This window comes from Kogia breviceps, chromosome 6 (assembly GCF_026419965.1).
Source record: "Kogia breviceps isolate mKogBre1 chromosome 6, mKogBre1 haplotype 1, whole genome shotgun sequence".
In the NCBI taxonomy this organism is placed as follows: Eukaryota; Metazoa; Chordata; class Mammalia; order Artiodactyla; family Physeteridae; genus Kogia; species Kogia breviceps.
In genome coordinates this window covers 23,208,749-23,229,551 of record NC_081315.1, presented here as the reverse complement: position 1 = coordinate 23,229,551, position 20,803 = coordinate 23,208,749, and the positions used below count along the sequence as shown (strand labels likewise).

The window sequence follows — 20,803 nt, the reverse complement described above, 5'->3', positions numbered from 1 at the left end:
GCGGAGCGGCTGGGCCCGTGAGCCATGGCCGCTGAGCCTGCGCATCTGGAGCCTGCGCTCCGCAACGGGAGAGGCCACGGCAGGGAGAGGCCCGCGTACCACAAAAAAAAAAAAAAGAAAAAAAGAAAAACAAACACACACAGAATAGTACTAAACTTTATTAAATGCACTCGTGGAAAAGTTCGAGGATAAGGATGTCATGTAAAAGCTAACTTGATGCTTTTGCCTAGAATTTTCTAAAAATGCCCATCCTAACTGCTGAAAACAATGAAAAAGAACACTGCATTCTTTTCCTTTGGGAGTGAACAGCAAGAAAACATGCACGTCAATGCTCACTCATGCTTGATCCAGATGCACACATATGGGGAAAGCCTCGAATCTCTGGAATGCTCTATTCACCATGCTTTTGGCATAATTCAAAACTAAAACAGGAAGCTCCTCCTGACACTGACTCGGACCTCATAGACACATAGGAAGAGGTAACTAACACGATTTGAGGTTTATGATGGATTAAATGTTTCAAATGTCTTACCTTACTGAATCTTCTAACACCCTTGCCTAGAAAAAGTAGCAGTATAACTTTCTAAGGTCACACCGCTGGGACAGGATGGAAACTAGAAGAGAAGAAGCGTTCTTAGAGAATATATATTTTGTTTAGAATTTTAGGATTAAATAAGTTTACAGACCAGAAGAGATCTTGACACTTTAGCTTCTTCTTGGACCCCTTTAGTGACCTGGAAATCAAACTTAGGAGGCCATACGTCTTTCCCATTTTCCAACAGGTCAGTGTTAGCAAAGTGTTCCTATTTTATCCCATACTTTATCTTCTTGCCACATTCCCAGCTCTCCTTCACAGTGTTAAGTAGAATAAGTCTCATACCTTTTCTTTATGATCGCAGTTGAAAGCAGATTTTTTTTTTTGGCTGTGTTGGGTCTTCGTTTCTGTGCGAGGGCTTTCTCTAGTTGCGGCGAGCAGGGGCCACTCTTCATCGCGGTGCGCGGGCCTCTCACTGTCTTGGCCTCTCCCGTTGCAGAGCACAGGCTCTGAACGCGCAGGCTCAGCGGCCATGGCTCACGGGCCCAGCCGCTCCGCGGCATGTGGGATCCTCCCAGACCAGGGCTCGAACCCGTGTCCCCTGCACTGGCAGGTAGATTCCCAACCACTGCTCCACCAGGGAAGTCCCAAAAGCAGCTTTCTTGCCCAACTTTAAATCTTCTCTCCTTTTTTTATTCAGCAAGGAATGTAATGTAGTAGAAAGAGCACCAGACTTTTCTACCAGATTCGGGTTCAAGTCCCAGCTGTGTCACCCCAGGCATGTTGTCTATTCTCTAAAATCTGTTAACGGAAATAGTAATGACCTCCCTCCCAGGGTGATTCTGGGCAATTAATAAATGCAGTGAAGTTCCATGCATTGCCATGCATTAGAGAAAAACACTCTATAAAGATTGCTTCTTGCATTAAACTTACTAATTCCTTCACCCGTCACTTAATGTTTTGTTTAGTTTGCTGAGTTTGTTGTAGGTCTTTCTTAAAATGTGACATCCACAATTCTCTAAATTGGGCAATGGCAGAGAGGTTGATTTAACCTTTGATCTGGACATAACATTTTTATTATCTGAGGAACGGATGCTTCCTTGAAACCCAAGTTCTGGCTTTAATCACACTGACACCAGATTTGGCTTCTTATCAAATGGCAGATACCAGCATGAGACATAGGGAAAGCATTTGTTTGGTTGAAACAGGCAGCATTCTGGTAGAGTTGGGAAAAATCTCTAATTTGCTTTGACTTGAAATTTTAGCAACATAGCATTGAAATCAGGACAGATATTCGTAAAAGTGACACAGAGTGTCAATTGCTTTTAGGGTTTACAGATGCATGTTCTTGCCGAATCTGTAATAAACTGTCTACAGAAATAAATTCAAGTGATGTTTCTCAGGACTGGTCTGTGAAAAGGCAGGGAAACATCAAAAGCAGAACTCTTTGCTTCTAAAACTGATTCTGTTCTTTTTTTTTTTTTTTTTTTTTTTTTTTTTTTTTTTTTTTTTTTTTTTGCGGTACGCGGGCCTCTCACTGCTGTGGCCTCTCCCGTTGCGGAGCACAGGCTCCGGATGCGCAGGCTCAGCGGCCATGGCTCACGGGCCCAGCCGCTCCGCGGCATGTAGGATCTTCACGGACCGGGGCACGAACCCGTGTCCCCTGCATCGGCAGGCAGATTCTCAATCACTGCGCCACCAGGGAAGCCCTTGATTCTGTTCTTATATATAACTATGTCAGTGTCATTTAGGAACAAGACCGTCTAAAATTATCAAAGGCTCTAACGTGAGCCACTTTGTAATAGCTACTAAAATGACATTAATTTATTATAAAATCAGAGAATGCAAAGCATACACATATCATGGGCTTAGGACAGTAGAGAAATAGAAAGTGTATGGGATTTAGAGACATGCCTGAACCCAAATACTGGCTTTTTTATTATCCAGCAGGATGATTGATTACTCTGAGACTCAGTTTTCTTAGCTGTGAAAAGGGGATGACAGTGGCGCCCATCTCACAGCCTCAGCTCACATGAATTACTAACGTGAAATGTTTTTAACAGTTCCTGACACATAGTAAGTGCTCAATAAATGTTGGCTGTAATTTTTATTATTCTTTTCCTTTTTTGATTAGCTTCTCTAGCCTTAGATTTTTGTTTGTTTGTTTGTTTTTGCGGTACGCGGGCCTCTCACTGTCGTGGCCTCTCCCGTGGCGGAGCACAGGCTCCGGACGCGCAGGCCCAGCGGCCATGGCTCACGGGCTTAGTTGCTCCGCGGCATGTGGGATCCTCCCGGACCAGGGCACGAACCCCCGTCCCCTGCATCGGCAGGCAGACTCTCAACCACTGTACCACCAGGGAAGCCCAGCCGATGGTATTTTGATGTTGTTTTTGTTGTTCCCAGGTGAGAATTAGACAAATGGTACCCAACCCATCTGAAACAGTACCTGATGCAAAGCATGTGCCCATCATGCTCGTCATGTGTTTTTAAAATTATCATCCTCATCAGTTTCATGATTCCCCATTTCATCCAACTAGACCGCCTTTCATTTATAATTTAAATGGCTCTACAGTGGTGTAGTCTGCATTTTTCTTTATGTTCCTAATCCATTTTCATGGGGCGGGAGGTGTGACCATGGAAACCGATTAGCACTTCCTTAGTTTGCATTATTCAAAATATGTCATATTTGTCAGATTGCAAATTAGAGTTTTCAGTCACTGAAGGGACAGCGCACACTTAGAGTACACTTCAGTAGCTCCTCAATTTGTAGAGAAAAGCCTGAGCTCTTCCCTCTTTTAAAATGCAGATCACATAAAGTTAATATCGCTACACAGACCTACCTGCTTAAGAAGTTTGAGAGCTAATTTAGCTTTGAAGATAATTTGCAGGAATGATTAGGCCTGCAAGGAATTATATTTGCCCTGAAAATGTTGTATAGGATTTGCCCATATTTACCAAAGTCGCTTTCTTCATTATCACCCTGTATTTCTGCTGCTCTGGACACATTTATATCAGCTTTGTCCGAAGAATGTTATTTGGAACGCTGGTATCCCTTCAGCTATTAGTATGTGTTCTTTGAGTGAAGGAGTTTTATGTCCAGTAAGTTTGAAAATGTTATATTCAAAAAAGTGAAGAGGGGCTTCCCTGGTGGCGCAGCGGTTGAGAGTCCGCCTGCCGATGCGGGCGACGCAGGTTCGTGCCCCGGTCCGGGAGGATCCCACGTGCTGCGGAGCGGCTGGGCCCGTGAGCCGTGGCTGCTGGGCCTGCGCGTCCGGGGCCTGTGCTCCGCAGCGGGAGAGGCCGCAACAGTGAGAGGCCCAAGTACTGCAAAAAAAAAAAAAAAAGTGAAGAGGGTGACCTTATTGTAGGATTTCTCAGAGCCTTCATTAAGTCCTCAAGTCCTTCTAGGACTCTCAGAGGCAATGTCGCCTACAGCTTTTCCCTAACTAATTTGAACCCAAGGAGCTTTCTTTCTGGAAAGCTTTCTTTAACAGCTTATCAGGCAGACACTGTGTTCCAAGAAAAGCAGCTGCATAGTTGAGAAAATGCTGATTTTGAACAATATAAACAACCAAGTATTTTCCAGAGAAATGTATGAGACACTCTCTATATGTGTTCATCCACTTTTCCCCACCACGAGCATTTTCTCGAACAGACACCTCTGTAGGCAGGCCTGTGGTCTTCATCCAAATGAACCCTCATCCTATACACACACCCTGCACCTGCACACATTCTGCCCCATCCACATGCCGTTACCCAGCCCTGTTTCTCCCACCCCCCGCTCCCTGTCCACAGGCATTGCCAACCGTGTGGCATTTTACAGCCATGCCACGGACTGTATAGACACCCATTTGTGAGATTTGTACAGAATATGTGGAAAGGGGAAAGGAGTGACAAAATACATGCTTTATTTTTTTATAGTCATTGACAGATTGCATAAGTGGACACACACTTATTTTCACAATCACTTAATATTATAACCACCCTGAACTGAATTTAGATCTTCTCCTGAAGGTTCTGCCCTTTGGTGCTTGTCCTTTCTTGGTTAAATTCAGAAGCATTAGGTGCCCTAACTATAGCCCAAGTTAGAAATCGCAGCATCCATTTCCAGCTCATGTTTTCTACAGTTCTCATCTGATCTCATCTAAAGCTCTTTTTCTGCTTTAAATTTATATGTCTTCCTGTCCCTGCACCCAAATGAACATTCACATGAAAATAAGGGTGCAAAAACCTCAGCCAAGAGATACAAGATAGTAAGTCTGCTTTCTCAGCTTCATCTGCAACCACACACGTAACCCTTGACGTTGATCATCACTTCCTGTGTCATTTATAGTGGCTTATGTGCACATAACGCTTTCTAGAGGTGGAGTCAGAGTCTCTGTAGTTCTTTGGAAACCCCTCTTCTCAGGGTTTTGAGCTCAGTTTCAACCTCAACCAGCAAGAGAACAGTGTCCGTAGGTGTAGATGGTGCTCCTAAGATTCTTCCCCACACTGAAGTCCGATTATTTTCCCTTCATCTTTTGTTATCCCTTGCCTGGGATGGTCTCACCCATCTGAAGTCCCTAGTATTCTCCATACTTATTCTCATTAGGAACTGAGAGGCGATAGTCTCCAGGCATGTCAGTGAAAAGGGCTGATCACTATCCCCTACCCAGGCTCCTCAATTTCCTAAGACCAAATTGACCATTTTCCTATCATCAAGCTTTTGAAGAAGCAGGTCAGGACTCATTATTCCTGCTGCAGCTAACACAGGCTTAATCGTCACCAGAAGGTCACTATTCTTAACTGTGTTCCTAGTGAGGTTTGGCTTTGCTTTTTCATTTACACGTTGTCAGTTCTACTTAATATATATGAGTGAGCTGTGTTGGAGGTACCATCCTTGAGGAACTGTAGAAAGTTACCTGCCCCTAAACAATGTATTCCCCTAATAGCATGCTCTAGCCTAGGATTTTTCCACCCTACTCCATTAAGTGAAATTCACTGATGTCTGTTGTTCTGTGGTGTAGCATGGTGCCTCATAGTAAAAGTGTGGTTGAATGAAATTGTTTGCAATAAGACTTCAGGAAGATAAAGAACTGAGTCAGGAAAAGGAAGACAAGTGCAATTGTATAATGGAAGGTAGGAAAACTAGAAAATATACAAAGTCATATCATGAAAGATTTTAAGAAGGCAGAAGAGAAGGGTCAGATCAAAGATAAAAAGATGTAGAATAAGACGGAGAAGAGAACAGACACGTTTATTTTGCTTTACTTACTTAAAATACTTACTTTAAATACCAATATAACCACATTGTTTTTCTCAGTGCTGTGCCACAATAGGGGCTGGTTGCTTCTAGCAATGGGCTCAGCCTGTTGGTGACCCATTGGGTCCCTTGATCAATGTACTCAAGCTTATTCGAGTTTGACAGAAAATGTTAGGTAATTAAAGATTAGTCTTTATACATTGTGTGGCACTGATGAATTTATTACATTATGGGACAGTTTACCATCTTACAGGGAAAGTAGATTTAAAAATCAATTGAAATCATTGAATGCAGGTTTAATTAGACTTGATCTAAGTGCTACTTGGCATATATTACCTTATGACAAGCAGATGAAATGACCAGTTTTGCTTGTAGATACATGCTGTATGTTGCTTCTTTCTGATGTTCACACATATAAATTGGAAAGTAAACACATTCCTTTAGAACTTAATATAAAAATTGATTGCTGAAAACAAACTTAGGTTGCCATAATAAACTTGGTCTAATCCTCATCCATCCATCTAAGACCAGAGCAGATAACTTGAATTTTATTTTATTTTAATCTTCCCCATCATCAATGCAGTCTCTCGAATTCAAAGCAGGTTTAAGGTTCAATCCTAAACTTAGAAATGGTGTCTAGTGGAGATTATTTTTCTCTTATCTAGAATCAAATTGAGGATTTTCCAGGGACCTACACAGTAAGTAGGAGAGAGAGACTCTAACAGTTTTGAGGTTTGCTTGTTTGTTGGGCAGACCACCAAATAACAATAAATTTCTTGGCTATGGAAACTTACTTCTAGTACTAGGAAGCGTGAATTGCTTCTCTGACCAAGTGATATGCCTTTCAAGTACTTTAAGGATTGGCCTGTGATTGTAACACTGGAGGAAGTTTGAGTTCCATTACTGTCACCAGAAGGTAATTACTTTCCTTAAATTTCTTCATCTGACTACTAATGATAATAATGCCACTGAGATGAGCTTAAATTATGAATTCATGAGGCAGATTTTAAGAATCTCTTTATACTTTAGTGGGAAAAAATATTTTCTCCCTCTTTCTTTCATGCCATCTCTTCTTTCCTTGAATCTCCACTGGTTCTTGAAACAAATACTATGCTAATTTTTAAAGTTTGAGGTTTTAGGAGGGTTACGGACTGAATATTTGTATCCCCCAAATGTATCTGTTGAGGCCCTAAACGCCACTGTGATGTTATTTGAAGATGGGGACTTTGGGAATTAATTGGAGTTAGACGAGGTCATGAGAGTGGGGCCCTCATGATGGGATTAGTGCCCTTATAAGAAGAGCCACCAGAGAGCTTGCTCTCTCCTTGCCATCTGAGGACACAGGGAGAAGGCAGCTGTCTGCAATTCAGGAGGAGGTTTCTCACCAGAATCTGACCTTGCTGGCACCCTGATCATGGGCTTCTAACCTCCAGATCTGTGAGAAATTAAGTTTCTGTTGTTTAAGCCACTCAGACTATGGTATTTTATAACAGCCTGAGCAAAGAGTTATTAGATTCTGATAGAGTTTTTGATTACACTTTAAAATCACATTCCTCTTACATTGACTGTGTTTTCTCATTGTTAGCAGTAAGAATTAAATTATAAAAGTTACCACCATTGCTGTACGTCTGTGGTGAGCCACAGGTATGCGTCTCTGCTTCACGGGATGGAGTTAAAGTTGTCAAGAATAAGGCCTACTTCAAAAGATGGCAAGTGAACTTTAGAAGGAGGAGAGAGGGTAAAACCGATTGGTATGCTTGGAAATGCTTAGCAATCCAGGATAAAAATAAATACGGCACACTCAAATATGGGATGATAGTTCATGTAACCAGCAGAGAGATCATTTGCCAGATTGCTTATGCCTGTGTTGAAGAGGCTATGATAGTCAATGCAGCTTATACTCATGAACTTACAAAATATAGTGTGAAGGTACTTTGTATTTGGATTCAGTTCACACCTGAACTACCACTGGAAATAAAGTTTCGGGGGCCCTGAAGAGAGCTGTGGAAAGAAGCTTTTCCATCCCTCACAGAACCAAACGATTCCCTGGTTATGGTTCAGAAAACAAGGAATTCAAGGCATAAGTACTTTGGAAGAACATCAGGGATCAAAACATTGCAGATTATATATGGAAGGAGATGGTGATGCTTACAGGAAAAAATTCACTCCGCACACAATGAAGGTAACTCCAGACACCGAAGAGATGTGCAAGAAAGTTCATGCTGCTGTATGAGAGAATCCAATCTATGAGAAGACACCTAAGAAAAAAGTTAAAAAGAAGAGGTGGAACTATTGCAAATGTCTCTTGCTCAGAAGATCAGGCAGCTCAGAAAGCAAGATTCCTCCAAGCTTTAGAGTGGGCTAGTGAGGGTTGAGCCGAAACACCGCATTCCTATGAAGATTTTTCAGATAAGGACAATCAACTTATTGGCGAAGAAGCTAAAAATAAATACATTTAAAAGTTACCACAATTTCATCTTTTGGTTTTCAGAAATAAATTTTATAAAAAATCAGGTGTGGACTTCTGGTTTCTACTGTTCTCTGACAAATATCAGCACTGCTGTTGACCTATGAGGCGGCTGTAAGCCTTTCACTTGACCTCTCTGGGCTTCAGTTTCTACAGAATGAATTGGCTGATACTTAACCTTACTTTCCGTTCTAAGCATTCTCTGATTTTATTCATTCCTAATATTGAGATCTGAGGAATTTATCGTAGAATAAAAGAGAAAATAGCTGCATCCAAGGTTATTGAAAGCTGGTGAAATTTTTATTTGGTATATACAAACTTCAATTCAGTTCTCAAATATTTACAAAAGGATATATAGCAATCACTCCTGAACTGAAAATTTTAATCCCATGACTTTTAATTTTTACCGTCTTTCTCCTTCCCGTTAGCACATCAGCCTGCCAAATACCAAAATACGTTTGTTTTCTTATATGGATTTTTAAAAAAATGATGCAATAAAGACCTTTAATTACTAATAGATATACTTTCTTCTTATAATGAAATCTTAATGTTTTAAAAGGGCGATATTCAGAGAACAAGTAATTGCTTTCTCATGTACTTTATGCAAAGCTGGTATAGGACATCTGATTTATTCCCGCTGATCTTCAGAATCTATTTAACATGAATACAAGCAGTATACTGTTTCCATATAGCAGGTGTCTTGAACTTTGCGTTAATTACTTTTCTTCCTTTTAACAAAAGAAAAGGTCTGTAGAAATCTTTATTGTTCTATCTAGACTCCTTTAACAGTGAATCAGTCCCATTTTGACCTCAAAAATAATTACCAGATGATTTAGTAACGCATTGTTAAGACTGTTAGCAGAACAAGTTAAAATCTGAAAATGGGAACTTTCAGGTCTTTAGAGTATTTTAAAATTACCGCTGCCCTGTCTGCCCGGCATATTTTGCCTACCTAAACTGAGTTTCCTTATTGTAGCAATAACTGTGACTCATTTTCCGGTGATTGGTGACCACGCAGGAAGCCTGGATTCCTAGGTCATCTTTCATCCGCATGGCCGCCCATCATTTTACCTGTTTGTCCCCTCCCTACTGTGGCCCTGCTGCCTTCCGCTCCCTGACTCCATTCTGATCCTTGAGCTTCCTCCTCAGCCCCGTCCCCTATCCTCAGTCATTTCTCTTTGTTTAACGGGAAGCTGGCTGTCTCCCCTGCAGCCCTGTCAAGTGGTTACTCTTCATACCTGCTGTGCGATGAACAAGACAACGGAGACCTTCGTCAGACAGCCGCAAGGCAATCAATGCCACTAACAACCTGAATGAGCTAGGAAGTAGGTTCTTCCCTAGAGTTTCCATGTGGGAGTGTGGCTCAGCCTACATCTTGGCTCCAGTCCTGAGTAGAGGACCTGGCCTGGCTTCTGATCTGTAGAAACTGTGAGATAGTAAATGGGTGGTTTTGTAAGTTACTGGGTCTGTGGTCCTTCATTATGCAGCAATATAAAATTAATACATGCCTCTCTGACTTAGTCTTCTAGTCTTTTCTCCCCACCTACCCAGCTTTAGCCACAATGGGGTCTTTGCTCTTCCTTGAATATGGGGACCATGTTCCTCTGCAAGACCTTTGGACCATCTGCTTCTTCTGCCTGAAAAGACCTTCCCCTAAGAAAGATATATGGCTCACCTTTTTCCTTCCTTTAGGTATTAGTTCAAATGGCATCATATTAGAGAAGCCTTTCCTAATACATATACATATATAGGTAGTCATTATATAGAGAGAGACTATAAAGTAGAAGCCCCACCCAGCACTCACCTACCTTGCTTAAGTTTTCTCCATGGAACTTATCGTATCTGTATCATTTATTTGTTTACCGTGAGAATTCAAGCTCCATGAGGACAGGGATTTTTGTGTTGTTCTCTGTTGTATTCTGGTACATGGAGCAGTGCTTCCAACATGGTAGGTGCTTAATACATGTTTGTAAGTGAATTAACATTTTCCGTTATTTTGACCTTGTTATAGTTCTATGGAAATTTATAATTTTGGAGACTTTTTTCATGAAAAATGTTGTCATATTAAAGGAGAATGGAGAAAAAAATATTTGAAAAACCACAAGATTTTATAACTCAATACCTGAAGAATTTAAAACAAATCTAAACGCAATTAAGCAGAAAAATAGAGGCACTTAATAACTGTTTGGTTTCAGAGTACATGCCTCACTGTGCAATTTAAAACTTAGTGAATTTCTTATCACACAGGTTTGAAATACATTATACTCTAAGGTTATGTTCATACACTGGATAACTTTGATTTTTTTTTTTTAACTTTCATCTTTTAATGCTAGCTTTAAAAAAATCCCTTTGCATTATTTCCTACTATTAAGAAATTTACATAGAACTGAACAGCACAAAAATCCAGCAAAAATAAAAATAATTCAAAACTTCAATAGTAAATATAGACTAGTATTTGATATTAATAATTTAATAATTAAATCCTCTAATCCTCCATGCCTGTTATCTTTAGTAGAATGTTTTCATAGTAGCCTAGAATATTTTGATTTATTTTTTGACATTTGCAAACTATTCTCGTAAAGAGTTTCTGCTGTCGGAGCATGTCCATTTTTAGTAAGAAAAAAATGTTCACTTAGCTGTCTATCAAGACTGTTTATACTTGGTCTTAAAAATGTCCATATTTTTTGCTTTTAAAAAATGTCAGCATTAAGTCATGTTTCCCCGGCCATTTATGTATAACCTCCTATAATTCCTTTCTTGCTACTATTCTCTTCCTCTTCCAATGGTCTCTGCTTAATGTATACAGTGCTCTTTTCCTTTCAACATTTTTCTTTCTCTTAAAATTCAAACAATAAAATAGAATAGAATAAATTAACAAAAAGCCTTAGCAATAGTTTCTCTTGTAGGTCTAAACGTGAGTCAGTTCAGACATGGGTGGCTAGTTGTTTTATCCCATGAATGAGTCATGGGCTTGGGAAATTCATTGCCCCTCCTGCAAGAGCATTTTTCTCTCCAATCGCTGATGAAATACCCTCCCCCACCTTGTTCAGGTGGAACATTTTCCTCTCGCATATGGCATTTCTATGTCAGCAGATATTTTGAAAGCATAAAGCATGGGATAAATTGACACTTTGACTCTACCATTACAAATCAATGTTGCCAGCAGTTAGAAGGTTCTGTTCACATGGAAGCCAATAACCTTTCAGTCATTTGGTTTTGTTTTCTCAGATTAAATAGCTAATAGTTTGTTATCCATTCATTATCATCGAAAATGTCTGTATCTTTTCTCATTTATTCTATTTTGGAAATTACATTCAGTAAACAGTGACTTTTTATTGCTGTGCAGTTCTGTGACTTTTAACACATGTATAGATTCTTGTAACCACCACTGCAGTCAGGATACAGAGCTCTTGCATCTCCACAGAGAAATTCCCACCTGCTGCCCCTTTGATGTATGCCTCCACCCACACCGACCTCTGACACCCAAGATGTGAGTTCTCCATCACCACAGAGAAATGCTTTTTGAGAAAGTCATTGACTCATCAGTTGCAGATCCTCCTGAGACTGGCTTCATTTATTCAGTCTAATGCCTTTGAACTTCATCAAGGTTTGTGCATATCAATAACAGGTTTTGTTTTTCAATTGCTGCGTTGCACTCTGTGCTACTGTACCACAACAAACAGTTTGTTGAACCATTCCTATGAAAGTATATTTTGGTTGTTTCCAGTTTAGAGTGATTATGAATGGAGCTGCTAAAATATTCCTGTGTAGGTTTTTCTGTGATCCTAAGTTTTCATTTCTTTAGGGTAAATACCTAGGATTGGAATCTCTGAGTCATATGGTAAGTGTGTGTTGAAATCTATCAGAAACTGTTATACCTGAACGGTCTCTGAGGGGTCCCAGCTCGCCCAAGAACCGCCAAGAGTCGAGAGTCGCTGCAACACGCAAGAGGTTTATTAGGAGCCGGTGCACCGGGGTTCCTTGGTCCTCACGCAGGAGGCCGAAGAGGAACCCCCCCAAGCGGAATTACATACATTTTATAGTTTTCATTATGCAAAGTGTGGATATATCAAGGGTTTTTTCCTCATTGGTTTGTTTGTTCCTGGACCGGAGTGGGGACTTGGCTCTAGTTCCTTGATTGGTTAGCTGTTGGATGCCTGCTTTACATTTACCGGAGTGGGGGTCTTGGCTCTAGTTCCTTGATTGGTTAGCTGTTGGATGCCTACTTTACATTTACCGGAGTGGGGGTTGAGTCACATGAGTTATGGTTGGCTAGGGCGACCTTTAAACTCTGGCTTAATCATTCTTATCACCCGCCATACTGGTTTGCTGAGGTTTCATCCCCCGCCATACTTGTTTGCTCGGAGCGGTTTCTGCCCAGGGCGGGGACATTCCATTATCTTATTGCCAGCGAAAAAGCTTAAAGCTCAAAAGTATCGATAGGGAAGTAGGGGTGTAAGTATAGTTGAGGCCCTACAAAACTGCTGTGCTGTTTTCCCCACCAGCAGTGTCTGAGAGTTTCAATGGCCCTGCATTCTCACCAGACATTGTCAAATATAGCGTGACATCTCATAATGCTTTTAATTTTCATTTCCCTAATGGACAGTGATGTTGAACAATTTTCCATGGTCTCTTTGTTATCTGCATATCCTCTTCTGAGACACATCTCTTCGACTTTGCCCTTTTATTTATTATGTTGTTCATTTTCTTGCAGTTGAGTTTTGAGGGCTCTTTATGTATTTGGGGTGCAAGTTCTTTGTCAGAAACATGATTTGTAAATGTTTTCTTCCAGTCAGTAGCCTGTCTTTTCACTCATTGTGTCTTTAACAAAGCAAAAGTTGTCAATTTTGATGAAGTTCAATTTATCAATTTTTTTTCTTCTTCAGATCATGCTTTTGGTATCATATTTAAGAACAATTTGACGAAGGCCAGTTCATGAAGAACTTTTCTCCTGTGGCTTCCTTTAAAATTTTTATATTTTTATGTTTTACATTTAGGTCTATGAACCATTTTAACTTTTGTTTCAGTTGTGAAGTTTAAGTAAAATTTCATTTTTTCCCCAAATGGCTGTCTAATTGTTGCAGTACCACTTGCTGAAAGGACTACTCTTTTTCCATTTCATTGACTGTAACTGTGTCCTGAGCAGTTGGCCATATTGTCTCTGTATTCTGTTTCATTTATCAATATAGCTGTCCCTTTGTCAATACCACAGTTTTGATTACTATAGATTTACAGCAAGTCTTAAAAATCAGTAGATGCCATTTCTCCACTCTTGTTCTTCTTTCTGAATAGTACTTGGGCCATTGCGTTTACTCTGCCTTTCTTTATAACTTTTTGAATCAACTTGTCATTATCTACAAAAAATCTTGCTGGGATTTTAATTGGTATTGCCTTAAATCTGTAGATCAATTTAGGAAAAAGCGACATCTTTATAAACTTGAGGCTTCCAGTATATGAGCACAGTATATCTCACCATTTATTTAGACCTTTTTTGATTTCTTCCATTAACACTTAACAGTTTTCAGCATATAGATCTTGCACATTTTTGTTAGATCTATAGCTAAGTACTTTGTTTTGGACTTACTATAAATGATAAATATATATATTTTTTAAATTTCAGTTTCTAATTGCTACCTATTTGTATGCTAACCATGTGTCTTGTGAAACTTTGTAGTTTCAATATCACTTCTGTTTTCAAAACTTTTGTAGTGTTATTCTTATCTGTCCTTCGAGTTTGTCACCCAGGTGACAGTCTGGGACCTGGGGGATGGTGTAGTCCATAGATTATTTCTCAGAGTATCTGATATGTGGTTTAGATCCTTGCATGCACAGCTTGAGGTAAGCCCAGAAGTCCATGAACGACATTGAGAAGTCCCTTCCTGAGCTCCTTCCTCACTACACTCTCTCTGGCATATTCCCATTTCCTGTGGCTTTCCTGGAAGGAAAAGAACAAAAGACCCTTCATTCAGAAAGCTGGGGTTTGATTTTCCCTTCTCTGCCATGCAACTGCACCCTCTTCTGGGGCCAAGAGGTAGGAGAAGAGAGAGAGAAAAAGAGAGAAGTAAAGGGCATTCATCCCATGCCCTTGGGATCACAGGTCCAATCAGAGGAAACTTTCCCTTCCTCATAATTTTAGGCTACTGCACTTCCTCTGAGCTGTCACTTTTGTTGCTGCCACCGCTGGATTGCTTGGGGGCTGAGACACAAGAGTGGGAAACAGAAAAGTGATTTCATCATTCTTCTGAGTATTAGGAGACCTCTTTTCTGTTCTTTGAGCCAGAACCAGAGAGTTTCTCCTGGAGCTATCTTTGTCTATGCCATGACCGTCTCTGGGCTTGGGGCTGTTTTGAGTCTAGATAATGAGATACGAGAGGAGAACAAAATGGTAAACTAATTGCTGGTTCAGTGGCATTTAAAATTCTAATCTTCTTCCGCAGTATGCCCAGCAGTGTTTACTTTGAGTCCTCAAAGAGCTGCTGTGTGCATTCTGTCCAGGTATTATAGCTTCAACCAGTGGGTGCAAGAGGGTAGAGTATGCTTCCTCTGTCTTACTTGCAGGATCTTATCTACCAAAGGGCAGATGATGGTGACCTGTTAACTTGAATGTGATTTTGGCCTGTGAATCCTGACAAGGACATTTACAAGATGCCAAGATGTTTTCCCACCTTGCTGTTGAGGTATATCTTAACATTTAAAGAGATGGATATTTCTTACATTTCAAGAGATAGTTTTAATTGTTTAGGGAGCTGGAAATGTCATCTAGCCGTGTGCCCAAGAAGAGGAGGGGGACTAAGATTTGCAGTCTTTGCCCTATTTTAAATGTCTATTCCCCCACCCCCCGACCCGCCAAATTCGATAGGGGTGGCCATATAACCGAGCTCTGGCCACTGGATTGTAAAGAGAGGAAAGCACACCGGTTCTGGGTCTGTCCAATAAGAGTTCCTCCCTGCTATTACCCCCTTCCGCTGTTTGGAGACCTTAGATGCCACAAGGTGAATATGGCAGAGCCTTCATCACCCTGGTTCCTCAGATCACTGAATAGATGACCTACATTTATAACTATAGTTAATTTGAAAGTTGCTAAGAAAGTAGATCTTAAAAGTTATCATCAGGGCTTCCCTGGTGGCGCAGTGGTTGAGAGTCCGCCTGCCGATGCAGGGGACGCGGGTTCGTGCCCCGGTCCGGGAAGATCCCACGTGCCGCGGAGCGGCTGGGCCCGTGAGCCGTCACAGCAGTGAGAGGCCCGCGTAAAGCAAAAAAAAAAAAAAAAGTTATCATCACAAGAAAAAAGTTTTTTGTAACTGTGTATGGTGATAGATGTTAACTAGACTTATTGTGATGATCATTTCGTAATGCACACCATTATAGAATCACTGTGCTGTATACCCAAAACTAATATACTGCTATATGGCAATTATATTTCAGTAAAAATGTATATTTGAATAACAAAGAGATAGTTTATATTTTACATTTAGCATTGAATCGTTTCCAAATACAACTCACTACATATATATGTATATTTAATAGAGTCATGAGGAGGGAAAAATTTCTTTAGCTTATTTGTATTGAGGCAGTTACTCATATTTTGATAGTACTGTTTTCAGCAGTAAAGAGGAATCTACAAGCCAGTTAGTCTGAAAAACTGGTAGTCAACGTATCTATGATGTGCTCTTGGAACTTTGTGTCCAGGATGGTATAACAGTTGTACTCATTACCATACACAAAAGCTTTTTTTTTTTTTTTTTTTTTCTTGCCACGCTTGCAGGATCTTAGTTCCCTGAGCAGGGATTGAACCCGGCCGTGGCAGCGAGAGTGCGGCAGTGAGAGTCCTAACCACTGGACTGCCAGGCAGTGCCCACAAAAGCATTTTTATATTTAAACTTTAAGATATTTTAATTTTGGATACATAAATCTTGTGAGATAAGTAGAATGGTTTACTACCTTCATATTTTATAGCTCATAGATCTTAATAGAGGCTGAATTGCCCTCTCATGATCACATAGTTGTTTATTATGAAGAGCGAACACTGTAACCAAGGACTTTTGTCACTCAAAGTTCACTGTGCTTTCCACTAAACCATGCTCCATTATTTACCGGTGTGTGATGACATGGATCTGGTTTGAACCAAAAATACTGAGTTGTCCATAACCCCGGACAAGTCTTAAAAGACAGTCTACACTTCAAACTCTCTTGGTAGGCATCAGGCAATGTCTAAGGAATTTTGACAGAGAAAATAAAATAAAATAGTGATAGCAGGTCTTAAGAAGAAAACTTGACATGGACGGGATGGAAGAGAAATATTCTGGAAGATGGGAAGTAGGTTCTTCAAGTGTAATGAAAGAAAGTTGGTGAAACTAATTGGGATGTTACCATTGGGAAGGGACACTTGTAAGGGGCATTATACAGGAAGTATCAGTAGCGCTTGATGACTTATTGGATGGTAGGGACAAGGCACTGGTAGAGATGGAATATTCTGTGGTTTTGGTCTTTGGAGAATGATATGCTACTGATGTGAGCTGGGGTTAGGGAAAAGGACGAGTTAGGTTTCAAGCTTATAGAATGTAAAATTATATCAGGAGGAAAGGAATTTGGAGTTCTGGAATAGGAAATCAGGTCAGAGTAGGAAATATAGGTTTGTGGTAGATCCTCAAAGATGGGATAATTGAATCCCATAATAATGGATAGAATTTCTGAAGACAAGTTTATAATGAGAAAAGAGGAGAAAACAAAAGACTAAAGCTTCGAGTGTGTAAGGTATAATATTAAGAACTACTGAAAAGTTTTATTTGAATATTAGTTTGAAAGTATCATATGGCTTCTGAAATTTGTGAAGTTAAGCCACAATAGAGGTGTGTTCAGGCATACATACTCAAGTAGAACTCTCACTTCTCTGAGGCCAAAGTAAATCTAGCACTGCCAGGTAAATGTATTCACCAGAAAGAGTCAGAATGCACTTAGTTAGTTAGTTAGTGGCACTCATTTACTTATGGCCTTTGCTTATATTTCTGTCCAGGTGAGATTTTCATTTCCCAGTTACATGTCTAGATGGGTTTAATGCCAGGCATGTCTCCCATATGATGATCCCTGTGCTTAGCCCCAAGACTACTTTATATTCACAAAGACTGACAGTGCTAATGATGATTTTCTCCTGGATGTTTACAGAGTCGTTTGTATCTCTGTGGTATTTCCAAAAATAGAGGAGGTATTTACATGTTGCTCTTTAACATTTCCATAGGATTTTTTTTTTTTTTCTTTTTGCTCTACTAAGGATGGTAGAGTAGGTGATGAAGAAGTTTAGAGGAAAAGTGTCATTAAGTTGTCTTTTGTTAGAAGACTGTTTCACATCCCTTTTCCTTCAGTCTTCTAAAATGTTTGTATGTTTTAGCATGTGAAATTGAATATTTCATTACGAAGCGTTAGAGGAGTTATTTTATTTAATTAATTTATTTTTTTAAGATTTTTTTTGATGTGGACCATTTTAAAAGTCTTTATTGAATTTGTTACAATATTGCTTCTGTTTTATGTTTTTGGTGTTTTGGCTGCAAGGCATGTGGGATCTTAGCTCCCCGACCAGGGATCGAACCTCATCCCCTGCATTGGAAGGCGAAGTCTTAACCACTGGATCACCAGGGAAGTCCCAGGGGAGTTATTTTAAAGGAAGATTTTAAAGAAACTTAATCACTAATGTATTATGCATGCCGAAAAACTAAGTGATAAGGAAGTGTAGATTTGCGTTGCTGAAATTTTCCCTTTCTCTGCCTTCCATCTTGTTGGCATGGTTAAATATTTAAGTGTATCTACTGAGGGAAATAGGAACTTGATGTTGTGATTGAAATAATGTGGCTGCCATGAACTGTTCATCTTTTACTTCTCTTATAGCTCTCTGCATTAAGCAATGGTAATGACCTGGCAAGAGAGTGAAATGACATAGTTTTTTTTGTTGTTGTTCTTCCTATAGATTGAGATAGTTATTTATTACTGCAGCCTGTTCTTACCGCCATATAAATTGCTAGGAAAGTGTACGAAGACCTCTTTTGTTTCTTAGTTCAGTCAAATTTGTATCCTTGTGAAAGTGCCAAGATGCAGTGCCGTAATGGCAGTAAAATATGTACGTATACTGTGGATACTATAAGGAAAACTAGCCCTTGTATTTGACTGTAAGTGTTAAAGTTACTTTCTAGGTTTGGCATGCATTTTGTTTGCTTCATTTGTTTGGGGGAAAGGTTGGAGGGGAAGGTGGGGAGTGAGGAGAAGAGGCTAGGGTGTGCCCAAGATTTTCCCCAAGGCTGTATCAGCCCATGATAGCCTATGATGAGATCACCTGATGGATTCCAACCATGTCAGAGCATGAAGCTTGAGTGCTAATATGATAACTGTCAAAGACCAACTCTTTGTTTTGTGGTAACAGAAACTGACATGCAGGGAACTGAAGCAGTATGTTGTTGCTCACATAGCTAGTGAGCAGCTGAGCTGGATGGAGTGTTGCTTTTTTGATTCCTAGCCTAGAAGTCTCTTCAATGTATCTCCCATGCAGAGAGGATGAATTTCTATTAAATAAACGTTAGTCGAATTTTGGTGATGAATAATGGTTAAGCAATTAGTAGTAGTCTCCTGAACTTGATGGGTGATTAATTGAAAGCATCGTTCATCACTTAAGAATGATTTTTTTCTAAAATTCTTTGAAATCACCTTTGAAAACAGCCTTTGGAAACATGAAATAGGTATTTCCGTTGTGACTGTCCTGATTGAAGAGAAGTGTTGAATATCCATGCTCTGTGGGTTGTAAATTGTTACAGAATAAATAGGAAATGGCTTCTACATTCCACATTGCAGTTCACTGACAGGATGACCCATGATCTTGGGTGTCTTGTATTTAGTTCTTAAGTTTATAACCTGAATTCCCCATTCTGTCTCCCACAAATCTCAGGTGAAGAAGCATGATTTAGGGTACTCAGAGATTCTCATCCAAAATGGTTTGTGAAAAAAAAAAAAAAAAAGGTTTTAGAATCTCTCTAGTGTACCTATATCTCATGTGACAGAGACACAGTGAGCAAATGCTTTTGGAAAGGATGGCACTGATAGACTTGCTCAACGTAGGGTTCCCACGAACGTTCAATTTTGCGAAAAACAAAGACAATATCTGTGAAGCTCCAAAAAAGCAAAGCACAATAAAACAAGATATGCCTGTATTTAAAAAGCAACCAGAAGCTTTTTTAAAGGGAAAAAATAAAGCCATAGTTCGGAAGCTTACTCGCATACTCCCATGGTGCATTGCTTCTTCATCTACCTTTGGCACTTTGAAAGGTTCACTTTGTATTGTAACGGGTTATAAACTTGTATTCTTTGCACTTATAGGAATGTAAGCTTTATAACATCATCGGTCATTACTAAGTCTTTGTACCTCTAATGAGCACTTAATCACTCTTGAAATGCATGTGTCCTGAAATCCTATAATCTTTTGCTATAGTCTTAGATGCCCATTTTAGTAAAATTTCTAAAGAGAATTGAATGAAATATAATACATTAATGACAATAGCAATTCTGTTGATACTGCTACTACTACTAATGGGATGAAGCAGGGGTAGGAAGAAGCACTTATTTTGTGTAAGTCATTGTGCTGAGAACTTTACATAAATCGTGTCACAATGCAATCCTTACAACAAAATTATCATCTCCATTTTACAAAGTTTCACCTGGTTAAGTTCCTTGTCCAAGGTCATGAAACTAGCAGATAACTCAAACTCCTGAGTTCACACTTTTAACTATTATTTCATGTCTTGGTTTATTACCCAGTCCTGGGAGAGGGTGTGAGAAATCTATCCTCTCATTCAAATCATTATCAGATTATTTGGTTTAGTCAATGAAAAAATTTGAAACGTTATACCTAAGCTTTGTATACCTAGAAATTAAGCTCAGTTTGCTCCAGCAAAAATTTTAAACAATGCCTATGAGAAGAAAAAGGTGTCTTTGTTATTGAGTATCAGTCTGGGGGAAAAAGAAGTCTGCAAACTTCTAGAAAAACCTGTGAGTAGAACCAGGGCTTTTATTAAAATATCTATTTCACTATCAGGTACTAAAGAATTGTACAGAGATATGTCAAATCATGACTTATGACAAGTTATTACATCATTTTCAAGTAGGAAAATGGTATAATTATTAAAATCATCCCAGAATTGAAACTAATGTAGTCTTTTACAAAATCATAGATTATACTGTCATCTGTATACACATCTTCTTTGTAATGAATGCTTAAGTTTTCTATGTCAATTTAAAATAATTGAGTCAATATTATGATTTACACTGACTTAAAAATCACCAAGAAGCATTTTATTTTATATTTTAGTAAGAACCTTAATATACTATTTAGGTAAACCACTTGTATTTTTCTATGTACGTAATCTTTATTTTATTACATTATGACATTAGCTATGTATATGTCACCAGGGTTTTTCTATTTCGGTTTTCTTAAAAGCATAATTCAAGGGCTTCCCTGGTGGCGCAGTGGTTGGGAGTCCGCCTGCCGATGCAGGGGACACGGGTTCGTGCCCTGGTCCGGGAG

At 39.5% G+C, this 20,803-nt stretch overlaps 1 protein-coding gene and 1 pseudogene across 13 annotated transcripts in view; both read left to right on the top strand.

Moving 5' to 3' along the window:
- INPP4B (inositol polyphosphate-4-phosphatase type II B) overlaps window positions 1–20,803 on the top strand; it is a 737,042-nt gene that overhangs the window by 507,713 nt on the left and 208,526 nt on the right. The gene's annotated exons all lie outside the window — the stretch shown is intronic.
- On the top strand, window positions 7,590–8,152 carry LOC131758551 (large ribosomal subunit protein uL18 pseudogene; annotated as a pseudogene).